Source organism: Schistocerca americana, chromosome 8, assembly GCF_021461395.2.
Source record: "Schistocerca americana isolate TAMUIC-IGC-003095 chromosome 8, iqSchAmer2.1, whole genome shotgun sequence".
Taxonomy (NCBI): Eukaryota; Metazoa; Arthropoda; class Insecta; order Orthoptera; family Acrididae; genus Schistocerca; species Schistocerca americana.
In genome coordinates, this window is record NC_060126.1 from 109,884,881 (window position 1) to 109,897,405 (window position 12,525).

Sequence of the window (12,525 nt, forward strand, 5' to 3'; positions counted from 1 at the left end):
GACGATGATTACAATGAGCAATCTTGCATTGCTGTCTTGTCCAAGATAATAATGTATCTGTTTGTAATGGTTTTGTAGCGTCTTGCTTTGTAGAGAGTTAGTTAGTTAGTTTCATGTTGCATGGACCATTTGTATGATAAATAGTAACGAGGTGGAATGATTAATTATACATTCAAATAACAAATTAATTTGTAAATATGGCTACTTGTTGAAAATTTGTAAGTATATAGATATGCGTTAGTAAGTCATACCCACCGTAACATACTACAATCATAGATATTATTCCTCAAAGTAATAAAAGATGTCAGTGATAAACGTTTTCAGTGTGTCTTCAAATCTTACTTTGCTGTCTATCAAACATTTTATAGTACCGGGTAAGAATCAAAAATTTTAGTTGCAGCAGTGTGGGCCTCTTTTCGTGCTAAAGACAACCTTAATGTAGAATAATAAATGCCATTTTTTCTTCTTGTATTGTAATTCTGCACGTCGTTTAATGTTTTACACTGCAGGGGATTATTTACAACAAACTTCATGATACTGTGAAAGAGCAGTCAAAATGGCTAACTGCTTGAAGAAATGCCTACAGGATGATCGTGGATGAGCGCCACATATTGCTCTTACAGCACGTTTGTGAGCAATGCAGACTTTACTTCTTAAAGATGTTACCCCAGAACATTAATTCGTACGAGATTATTGAATGAAAATATGCGAAATAGGTATACTTGCTAATTTGTCTCTCTCCAAGAGTTTCAATGATTCTAGGTACAAACGTTGCTGCACTAAGAGTTCCAAAATGTGTTTTTTGTTTAGGTTAAATTCTCATAACAATGGAGCCTAAAAATTATGAAGTTTCCACCCTGTTTATTATTACCTCACCATGTATCACACTTATTACTGGTGTGGAACCTCTAAATTTACAGAACCTAATATGTTGTGTCTTTTTTGAAATTGAGAGCGAGACCGTCCGCAGAAAACCAGCTCAAAATACTTTTAAGAACTTTGTTTACCGTTTATCCTATTGTTGCATGTGTGCTTGGATAGATTACAGTAGTAGCGCCACCTGCAAAAGGAACTTACTATGTTTGTTTTGTATTGGACAGAAGATGCATGAGGAACAATAGTGGGTTTAAGACTGAAAGGGAAGGGAGGGGAGAGCCTCTAACATGTGCCTTGTCCATGAGAAAATTAACTGCGACTTATGATCATAGTCGACGGTGTGAGGCAATCGAAGTCATTCATATTTGCGGGGTATTCGAAAAGATTTTTTAAGGACCTGAGGAATTGGGAAGGGTTTACAACACAAAGGTAAAGATTATCAGTACAATATTCATATATTAGAACCAATAACTTCCTGCCTTCACAACAGAACGATTGCAGACTATGTTTCATTACAGACACCTATAAGTAATTACAATGAAATGAACATCCTTAGCTGCTTACAGGCGTTGACATACGTCAACGGGGACAGATGAAAATGTGTGCCCCGACCGGTACTCGAACCCGGTATCTCCTGCTTTCATGGCAGGCGCTCTATCCATCTGAGCCACCGAGGACACAGAGGATAGCACGACAGCAGGGATTTATCTCTGGCACGCCTCCCGTGAAACCCACATTCTCAACGTATTGTCCCGCACTACATTCGTAGTGCCCCCGCCCATTATACTCATTACTCGCGGCTCGTTGCCGATTCCCGTAACTGTTCGGGCACTGTTTGTGCATCTGCACAGAAGAAGAAGATGGTCAAGTGGCCGGTGAGCCTTAACTATATATATACTAAAATGGTATCTGTTCTTTCGGACAGATGAAAATGTGTGCCCCGACCGGGACTCGAACCCGGGATCTCCTGCTTACATGGCAGACGCTCTATCCATCCGAGCCTACGAATGTAGTGCGGGACAATACGTTGAGAATGTGGGTTTCAAGGGTAGGCGTGCCAGAGATGAATCCCTGCAGTCTCGCTATCCTCTGTGTCCTCGGTGGCTCAGATGGATAGAGCGTCTGCCATGTAAGCAGGAGATCCCGGGTTCGAGTCCCGGTCGGGACACACATTTTCATCTGTCCCCGTTGGCGTATGTCAACGCCTGTAAGCAGCTAAGGGTGTTCATTTCATTGTAATTTCATTCTAACGAGCCGCATGGTCACCGATGGTATCTGTTCTTTCGGACATGTCCGAAAGAAGAGATACCATCATAGTATATGAATACCTATAAGTAAACTACTAGTACATAAAGGAAAACTGACATTGTTAATAAATACTAAACAGGAAATGGTTACGCAGTACCGGAGAAAAAGTACCATTACTCTAGAATAAGACGAGAGTCTACGAGGCAAGCCGAATGTGATAACCGTTGGTGGTGTCTTCCGACCATACCATCTAACTTCAACAGCTCATGTCAGAACAAGAAGAATGGGGCTCGTTACCGTACATATGCCCTTATCTCGCAAGCGACTCGCTTGCGGACCCAAGTTTCAAAAAAATGGTTCAAATGGCTCCGAGCGCTATGGAAGTTAACATCGGAAATCATCAGTCCCCTAGAACTTAGAACTACTTAAGCCGAACTAACCTAAGGACATCACACACATCCATGCCCGAGGCAGGATCAGAACCTGCGACCGTAGTGGTGAAGCACCTAGAACCGCTCGGTCACAACGGTTGGCTAGAACCCAAGTTTACTGGAACCTTTTTACTTCTATTATCGCATACTTTCATTCCTTGTCGAGTTTCGCAGTTAATTGTAATACAACCTGTACATTTACTACTGTAATTGATACAGGGTGTCTAAAACGTTTTGGGTCAAGTGGATCCACAACTGATAATATTGAATTAGGGAACTAATGGTCGGAAATACATATTTATTGTGTTACGAAGAAACACAGCATATTCTTCATAACAACAACGTAGCTCACAGTAATTTTTAAAAGTGATGATCGCCAGTCCCAGTGCAAGCATGGCAACGGAGCATAAAGTTCTGCGGCACTCTCTCAAATCTCTGATGTCTGTCGACTCTAGAAAGCAGGTCTTCATTTGTTTCTACTACTGTTTTTTTTTCCTACACCAACGTCTTGACATAACCCCAGAGAAAAAACTCCAGAGGGGTTAGACCATGGGACAAAACATTCCCCTCCAATCCAATGACTAGGGTACATGTTGTTCAGGTGCTCCCGGACATTAACATCAAAGTGTGCTGCTGCGTCGTGGTGTTGAAATCACGTCCTTTTACGTACAACGACGGATATAGACTCTATGAATTGTGGCAAGCACATCTTGTAAGACCACCGGGTAACGAGTACCAGTCATACGGGGAGACAACAAATAAGGTGCTGTTACGTGCTCTTGAAGAATGCTCACCCATGCGTTGGTGCTGTGGTGATTGTCCTCACACCAAGCATGGCATTTGCGACTCTTGAAAACACCGTCACGGTTGAATGAGGCCTCAACCGTGAACAAAACAACGTGTACGAAGTTCGACACTATAGCACTGTGGGGGATAATCCACTGATAAAAGTGAACACAGGGCTCAAAATCCGTTGGTCCCAGTGCTTGCACACATTCTTTGTGATAGGGGTATGATACCTGTTCCACCATCACTCTCCACACTATATCCTTTGATCTCTATGCTTCACTGGCAAGTTCTCAGGTGCTTATTTCTGGGTGGTACGCCACATGATCCAACATCATTTCCTCAAAATCTGATGGTCAGACATGTCCTTGACGGGAACCTTGGCCAGCTCTCTGTAGCGTGAACGATCCTGTCTGTCGTAAGTCTGTATCCACGGGGATAAACTTCTACCAGTTAGGATGAAGCCTACTAGGGAAGCGTTGTCTGTAGATTCGTTCTGCGTTACGGGTACTGCATCCTGCAGCACCATACAGTAAACGTATATATGCCAGCTATCGTGACGGGTGACATTCCACATTTGATTACGCGTCAGGCACTGCACACAGTAATGCAACTCACCATGGACATCTCACAGGCAGTCTGATTCAACGGACAACTGACACCAGAGATAGTGGTGCGCTTGTGGCACTGGTTAATGCGATGGTGCGATGCGTGCGATCATCACACGACACACGAGCTACGTTGTGTACAGTATGTCTGTTGTGCACGCTGTTTATCGCCCGCTGCCTGTTCCACTGTACAACAGATCTTTGTGAGAGTGCAGCAGAACTGCAAGCACCGTTGCAGTGCATGCTGGTCACACACTGGGAGTCATCACTTTGAACAATTACTATGAGCTACGTTGTTGTTATGTTGTGTACTCTGCGAATGTTCATAACACAATAAATATACATTTCCGACTATTAGTTCCTTATCACAGTATAATCGATTGTGGACCCACAATCACCTATTTAAATTTGACGCAAAAGGTTCGAGACACGTTGGGTTCTCAGCTTATTACTCCAGGTGGAATAATCTCTCCGAACAGTGACTTTGCTGTGCAATAGTGTAACACTCCACTACCGAAGCTCAGGAAAAAAGGGGTCAACTAGATCCAGAACTGCACATGGTGAGACTTTCACGAAAGCCTCACGAGGAGGACAGGTACAGTTCAACATCGTCATACTGACATACATACTGTGTAGACTCAAAAAGTGGATTGTTTCTATTTGTATCTTTGGTCCTGCCTGTCAGAGAAACCTTTTGAGATGTATGGCGATCTATCTCATGACGCAGAGTCTTCGCATCCTTCTACACACTGACTAATAATTCACAATGTTCTCCACATACCATTAACTTCAGAGGGGAGAATATGAAATGACTTTACACTCTCTTTTTTTTTTCTTCATGAAATGTTGTTCAGTGATGGCATCGTGTAAGTGACCTGGTGGCTTAACACATAGGGGGTAACCCTTCATAGCTTTCCTAAATATAATTGCTACTCACACAGCTAAACTTACAGGAATGTTGATCGGAATATTTAATGTCTGTGTGTTTAGATCGCAGGTACTTCTTTTCCCTCGGTGTTAATCTTCTCACTGCTACAAACACCATTCACAGTTAAAGTCTGCAATTTTTTATTTAATTATTTAAGGCGGGTGGGCACACACATAGTGACGATTACCAATATCTGGTAAAGAACCACGTATATTCTATCAGAGAAACACATTAATGTGAACTGCGTTGTTCAAACATTGATTTAATCATACTATAGTCGTACGCTGTAATTATATCTTCAGCCACAGTGTGTGTATGTGAAGTTTTACAACCTATTGTCGTGTTATTCAGTCACACTGTTCGTTCCCTAGCACCTCGATAATTTTAAAGTCATTGTTGTGATATTTAGTTCTACTTTTTATACTTAACACAGTTTCTCTCTCACATGTCTACGTGTAACTCTATTGCGATACAGCTAGCTATTGATTTGGGGACACGAGATACGAGCGGAAGTACCTCCACTCGTGAATTTTAATTGTGCACAATTTATAGGTCTCTCTGTCTCAATTAGAAAGTTCACAAAATTACGATCAAATCAATATTGCCGCTTCCATAATAGTCTCTTTGCAGCTAACTGTTATCTCGGCGAAACGACACACGGAAGCCGAAAGTACACTTTTCATAATACTTTAGAAACCTTTTTTGCTGATGAACAGTGATATAAACATACGACTTCCGTAGTGAAGGATTTCACCATTTTTGGCAACGCAGCAATTAATGTGCTAGTAAGCCATGCGGCCAGCAGTGCGTGTCACGGCAACAGATCAAACTCACACGCCGCTCCACTAACGGCGACGCTCTGCACTCTCGAGAGAGGAAGTTACCGATTCTGAGGCGGGCAGCGACAAACGGTATGCTTAAGAACTTACAGCCGTTCGTTAATAATAATTGCTGACTGTGCTGACTGGTTGTCAACGGCATGGAGGCTGTCTATTCCAAAAAGGAGTGGATAAAATAATAGATGTCACTATTTTTGTAGAACAAAAAAACAGATGAGTTAAATACAGCATTGTCAATACAGAGAGACAAAAAGGCACCAGGGCGTGATGATACAAGTTCTGAATTGCATCAAACGAACTGAAAGATGCAATTTTCAACTTTTAGACTGTTGTCAGAAATATATACTTGTGTCAGTGGAATGAGATATAGCAGAGCGGCACCCTATACTACAGATTACAAGTGTGTAACTTTGGTAGTAGCGGAAATAATTGTAATTGATGCACAGAGAGGTTTTCATTAAGTCAGATCGTGCATAGACTGTTCACTACACTGCAATTTTAAAAAAGGGGAATTTAATGTACCAATTAAATTTCTTTTACGGACTATGAAAAAGCATTGGACAAGAAAACGAAACAAAATTATTTCAAATATTGTTGAAAAAGGGCTTTTTGCAGTAGTTAATAAGAGTAATGAGAAGCACTGGGAATGATAAATACTCGACACTAGTCTAATACTCTGCAGTATTTTTTATTGTACTTACCTTTTTGTGGCTGGTTGGTGACATATTCCAAGGAAGTGACTGAACAAGATAATGTTGCCCTTTAAAGGTTTAATATTACAGTAAGGAACAAAATAACAAGTGAAACTAAACAAGTAAATTAAACAACTGTAACTATACAAAGCAATTTTCTTTTAACAGGATAAGTGAAACTGCAATAACCACAAAGAAAAGGGAAAGTGGGACATGTGAGTAGGAAATGTAATTTATAAAGAGGTCTAGATGGGACTACTAGCAGTATCTCCAGGTGGTTGGTGAGTAAGGAAACTGTGTGTGATCATTCAGTTCTAAACTTGGAAAATTAGAAATAAGTTTATTTATTTCCATTATTTTAAAGTAATTCATTTGGTGAGTAAGGGAACTGTGTCTGATCATTCAGTTCTAAACTTGGGAAAGTAGAAATAAGTTAAGGTAGTTCATCTTCCTTCCTATGACAATATATGGAAGACATCATAATGCACCTTACATCTGTGGCTTTCTTCAACCAGGTGGTGTGCAAGAGTAGAGTATCCAACTTCTATGGCGTGTCTTCAAGTGGGTGGATACTGCCCTGCTAGAGCGCCCGTGTAGAATTTGTCGCAATTACAAGTGGTTTCGTGTATTCCATTCTTTTCCAAGGGTGAGGTGTATTCTTTACTATTCGACAAAAAGTGTACAATAGTGCTGTGCACATAAAAATAATGATGTTTTAAAGTTACTGACTTTAAGCTTTCTTAGCAGACTGAGAGGGTTTTTTCTAAATATGGAACTTTTGCAACAGTTATTAATGTGTTGTAGTGATGGGTCGCACACAAGGTAAAGACAAGAAAGATCTGTTGCTTTTGGTTTTTATGCATTACGAAGTTCACTAAGGCAGGAGTGTAACCTTTGCTTGGTGCTATTGGTCTGATGGTATTTAATTCCGTTTGGAAGTTTCATTCATTCATGGGAAAGGATATCAGCAGATGTATCACTGCACTGAAAGACAGAGAGCATGCTTGTGGGAGTTAAGAATTACAATGCCAGTGTTGGCAGGCCTCCTGCAAGTCTTGAAACTATGAATGTGATTATCGATTTATATGGTCAGGTTTAAATAAATTATGGAGTTACCCCTAAATTTCATCATGAATTTGATACCGTCCATAAGCATGACACATCATCAACGAACCTCTTCCATCAAAGGAAGAGTGTGAGCTATTTTGTAATAAATGATCTTCAAAATTTTCCATGAAGATTTCTACTAGGATTGAACAGCGAATAGTACCTATCTAATCGTTTGTGTATCTTAACATTGAAATGGAAATAATTTTGTATTAGGCATGTATGTAATGCTAATCATAGGACATTTCTGACAACTGGTTTAGCGCCTGGTTTGTCAAGTAAGTCTGTGGGATTGTCTGGACTCTCTTAAAAGGATATATTAGTGAATAAGGTATTGACATCAAAAGAAACTACCTTGGTACTGTGTGGTCTGTGGTTATCTTTTGACCTGTTCACCAAGTTGAAGGCTCGGAAAAGGAGACTTCACATCTGCAGACCACTTGCTTCAGGAAGACCATTATTACAAGAAGCAACCTGAAACCTTACATTACATCCAAAAAGGAAGAAAGATGAGCTACCTTGAAACAATGAAAATTAATGAATATATGTCCACTTGCCCAAGCTTAGGAAGGATAACCATAAAAATCCGAGACATAGGAAAAGAGATCTACTCTGACAGACCACCTTCTTAAAACTGGCCACAGTTGCGAGGTGTCGCATGACGTCTTCCATAACAATAAGTAAGGATGGTAGGTGAACTACCTTGAAGTAACGGAAATTAATAAACATACTTCCAATTATCCAAATTGAGAATTCAATGGTCAGACACTCACCACTTCTGACTGCTGATGCTAATGATTCCATTCAGATCACTTTGTAAATTGCTCCTCCTGTTCATATGCCTCATTTTTCTTTTTCTTCAGTTACTGTAGTTTTACTTGCCTTGTTAAAAATTAATTTGTATAATTGTTATTGTTTCATTTATCTGTTTATCACCACTTGTTACATTGTACCTGATTGTGATATTAGACCTTTTAATGGCAAGATTATCTTGTTCAATCACCGACTTGAAGCATGTCACCTATTTTTACTATCGATTGTTCAACTTATTATTTTTTTTAGCAATTTTCCGCGTGGAGTGGCCACCCGGTTTGAGGCGACATCTCATAGATTGCCTGGCCCCTCCCGCCAGAGGTTCGAGTCCTCCCTTGGGCATGGGTGTGTGTGTTTCTTAACATAAGTTAGTTTAAGCAGTGTGTAAGGCTAGGGACCATTGACCTCAGCAGTTTGGCCCCTTAGGATTTCACACACTTTTTTTCTCAAAGCAACTGTTGCAATTTATTATGTAGTTCATTATTTAACATGTAACGTAATTTATCTAACCTAAATATCTTTATATAATATTTTCCCTGAAATAGCCCCTCTTATTTTGGTCCTAAATCAGCATTTAAGCCTTGTGGAACCAGCCCATCAGGACTGGAACAGCTGGGCAGTGCCGATGATGCAGACACATCTGCCATGAAACACTGTCTGCAGCCTAAACATCTGGGCATGCAGGCTGTCACCCAGGAGTACAATGTGAGCGTTCAGTCATTCATATCCTCGCTGGGCCTTCAACAAAAGACTGCTGCACTCTAGATGCTGGGGCATGATGCAGCAATTGCCGCCATCAACACCTTCCCTGAATAGGGCATTTGAGAATCTGACAATATGGCAGCAGAAGCTGGGTGTACCATCAGCAGCCAGGCTTCGATGAACTGGGAGACACCATGATGTTTACCTCACCAACCATCGTTACTTGATGTTCCAAGCCAGTGAATGTAAACACTCTGCAATAAACAGCAGAGAAAGACAACAATTTGTCATCCTGGAAACCCCATTATAACCACCGGTGTAGGAGCCACTTACCATCAGCACCATTATAATTGGCAACTATTCTGTACACTGAATAGCATAATGAGCAAGAGGTTGTTTCTCCATATTTTGAGTCATCAGCCCTCTCACTGGTTTGCTGTAGCCAGCCACGAATTCCTCTCCGGTGCCAGCTTCTTCATTTCAGAATAGTACTTGCAGCCTTTGTCCTCAGTTATTTGCTGGATGTATCTCAGTCTCTGTCTTCTTCTTCTACAGTTTTTACTCTCTGCTGCTCCATCTAGTACCATGGAAGCTATTCCCTAATGTCTTATCGATGTCCTTCCATCCTGTCCCTTCTTCTTGTCAGTGTTTTCCATATATTCTTTCCCTCACCAATTCTGCGGAGAACCTCCTCATTCCTTATCAGTCCACCAAATTTTCAGTATACTTCTATGACATCGCAAGTCAAATGTTTTGATTCTCTTCTGTTTGTTTTCCCACAGTCTATGTTTCATTACCATACAATGCTGTGCTCCAAATGTACACCCTCAGGAATTTCGTCCTCGAAATAAGGCCTATGTTTGATACTAGTAGACTTCTCTTGGCAAGGAATACTCTTTTTGCTAGTGCTAGTCTGATTTTGATGACCTCTTTGCTCTGCCGGTCATGGGTTACTTTGCTGCGTACGTAGCAGAATTCTTTAACTTCACCTACTTTGTGATCACCAATGCTGACGTTAATTTCCTCGTTGTGTTAGTTTCTGCTACCTCTCATTACTTTCGTCTTTTTTCGATTTACTCTCAATCTGTATTCTTTGCGCATTAGTTTGTTCCTTCCATTCTGCAGATCCTATATTTCTTCCTCACTTTCACTGCGGATAGCAATGTCATCAGCGAATCTTATCATTGATACCCTTTCACCTTGAATTTTAATTCCACCCTTGAACGTTTCTTTTAATTCCATCATTGCTTCTTCTATATACAGACTGATCAGCAGGGGCGAAAACTACATCCCAGTTTTAAACCCTTTTTAATCCAAGTATTCTGTTATTCATCTTCCACTCTTATTGTTTCATGTTGGCACTTGTACATATTGCGTACCCTATCTTCCCCTATAGCTTATCCCTATTCTTTTTCAGAATTTCGAACAACTTGCGCCATTTTACATTGTCGAATGCTTTTTCCAGGTCGACAAATCCCATGAACCTGTCTTGATTTTTCTTTAATCTTGGTTTCATATTTCTGTCTACTACGAATGAAAGTGTACAGTAAATCCAAAAACAAAATACAAAGGAAGAAGAAAGGATAGGGGAACAATAATAAGGCCCAAAAACCGAAGTAAAAATCGGCATTTACTGACACTCCTACGTAGGCTGTCCCTGCTACAGAGGATCAGTGCTGCTCTGACTGTTGTCCTCTGGGTTTTCTACATCTTCATCCTCAGTAGTACTACAGACACCAATACCAACAGTACCAATCGTGGGTGGCTCCTACACCATTGGTTACATGGGATTTAATTGACGGCCAGTTGTGGGTTGCGGTTCTCTGCTGAAGAAGGATGAGGTGTGTGGCTGGAGAAAGTCAAATCAGGATTGCAGTAACTTCTTTACTGCTGATTGTTTACAATCATTGGCTTAGAACTGCAAGTAATGATGGTAGGCGAGTGGAATATCACGGTGTTTCTCAATGCATCGGCCCCCTGGCTGTTGACTGTGCACCCAGCTGCTGCTGCTGCTGCTGTGTTGCCAGATTTTCGGATTCCCTAGAGTGGAAAGGTGACACTGGCGGGGGTTGCTGCGAGAACATCTGGCTGTTTCAAGCCCCAGTGCCCAGAGCAAAGGGGCCTTCTGCTGATGCCTCGGCGGGGCAGGGATGGCTGGACCATCACGTCACACTCGCTGGATGGCGGCAAAGTTTGAGGCTACTCTGGCGCCTAAATGCTTAGGCGGCAGGCAGAGGTTTGTGTCCCAGCGGTGGTAGGTGTTTCTGTATCATTGACAAGACATTGAGCAGCACTTGTTCGACGTCACGGAATTCCCCAGCTGATTTTGCTGTGGCGGCGGCCTTTGTGTGTCACACCCCCTTACCTCAAATATGGGCAATGATTAGCTATCGTAACCGGCAGAGGATCAGGCTGTAGTACTTCCTGGTGACTGACCTGGTTTCTTTATATAGTAAGCCGTGACATGGAAGAGGTTTTGGTCCACTCAGCACGTGGAATGCTGTATGGTGCTTGACCTGACTATCGTTCAGACACTGCATCTCTGTCTGCAAGCCCTGTTTTAACTTTTTTCCTTTACACGACGTCGGCAGTGAGGGAAGACTGGGCTAGAATTGAGCTGATGCTAAATTCGTGATCTAAGACTGCAGTTCAGGCTACAGACACTACATACGTATAAAGACGAAACTGTTTGAAATTTGAATGTCATTGCTAAGTACGTAAGGTGTGTGTGGGTCTTAGTAAACCAAAACTACTCACTTGAGCAGTGAAAGTAAGGTCTGAACTTTTAAGCTATGTGGAAAGTAACACGTTAGAAACCCAATGCAATCTCGTACTTTTAACAGAATAATTACCGACACACACACACACACACAGACACACACACACACACACACACACACACACACACATTTACATAATCTAAGTGAAACTCAAATTGATTTTGTATAGCTTCTGTTCCAAAGCTGAATGGTAAGTGATTCATCTAGAAACTCCAGAATGAGATTTTCACTCTGCAGCGGAGTGTTCGCTGATATGAAACTTCCTGGCAGATTAAAACTGTGTGCAAGAGAGCTTCTGTAAAGTTTGGAAGGTAGGAGACGAGGTACTGGCAGAAGTAAAGCTGTGAGGACGGGGCGTGAGTCGTGCTTGGGTAGCTCAGTTGGTAGAGCACTTGCCCGTGAAAGGCAAAGGTCCCGAGTTCGAGTCTCGGTCCGGCACACAGTTTTAATCCACCAGGAAGTTTCATCTAGAAACTGATTAATACTCGAATAACTTGTTTGTTTTGAGAGTATAGCTTTCAGCAGTGTGGATGTGGATGTTCCTTCGGCTACGTAATAATTGATTCTACACGTAAAAGAGTAATTGAATCATTAAAACCAGCACACGTATTGTTGTTGTTGTTGTTGTTGTGGTCTTCAGTCCTGAGACTGGTTTGATGCAGCTCTCCATGCTACCCTATCCTGTGCAAGCTTCTTCATCTCCCAGTACTTACTG

General features: G+C 41.5%; 2 non-coding genes across 2 annotated transcripts; both read left to right on the forward strand.

Moving 5' to 3' along the window:
- The first annotated feature begins 1,969 nt into the window (after nt 1–1,969).
- On the forward strand, nt 1,970–2,044 carry Trnat-ugu. Its single transcript has one exon. It is a non-coding gene; the product is annotated as a tRNA-Thr (tRNA).
- A 10,130-nt stretch (nt 2,045–12,174) lies between these two features.
- Trnas-uga lies at nt 12,175–12,249 on the forward strand. Its single transcript has one exon. It is a non-coding gene; the product is annotated as a tRNA-Ser (tRNA).
- Nucleotides 12,250–12,525: the final 276 nt, after the last annotated feature.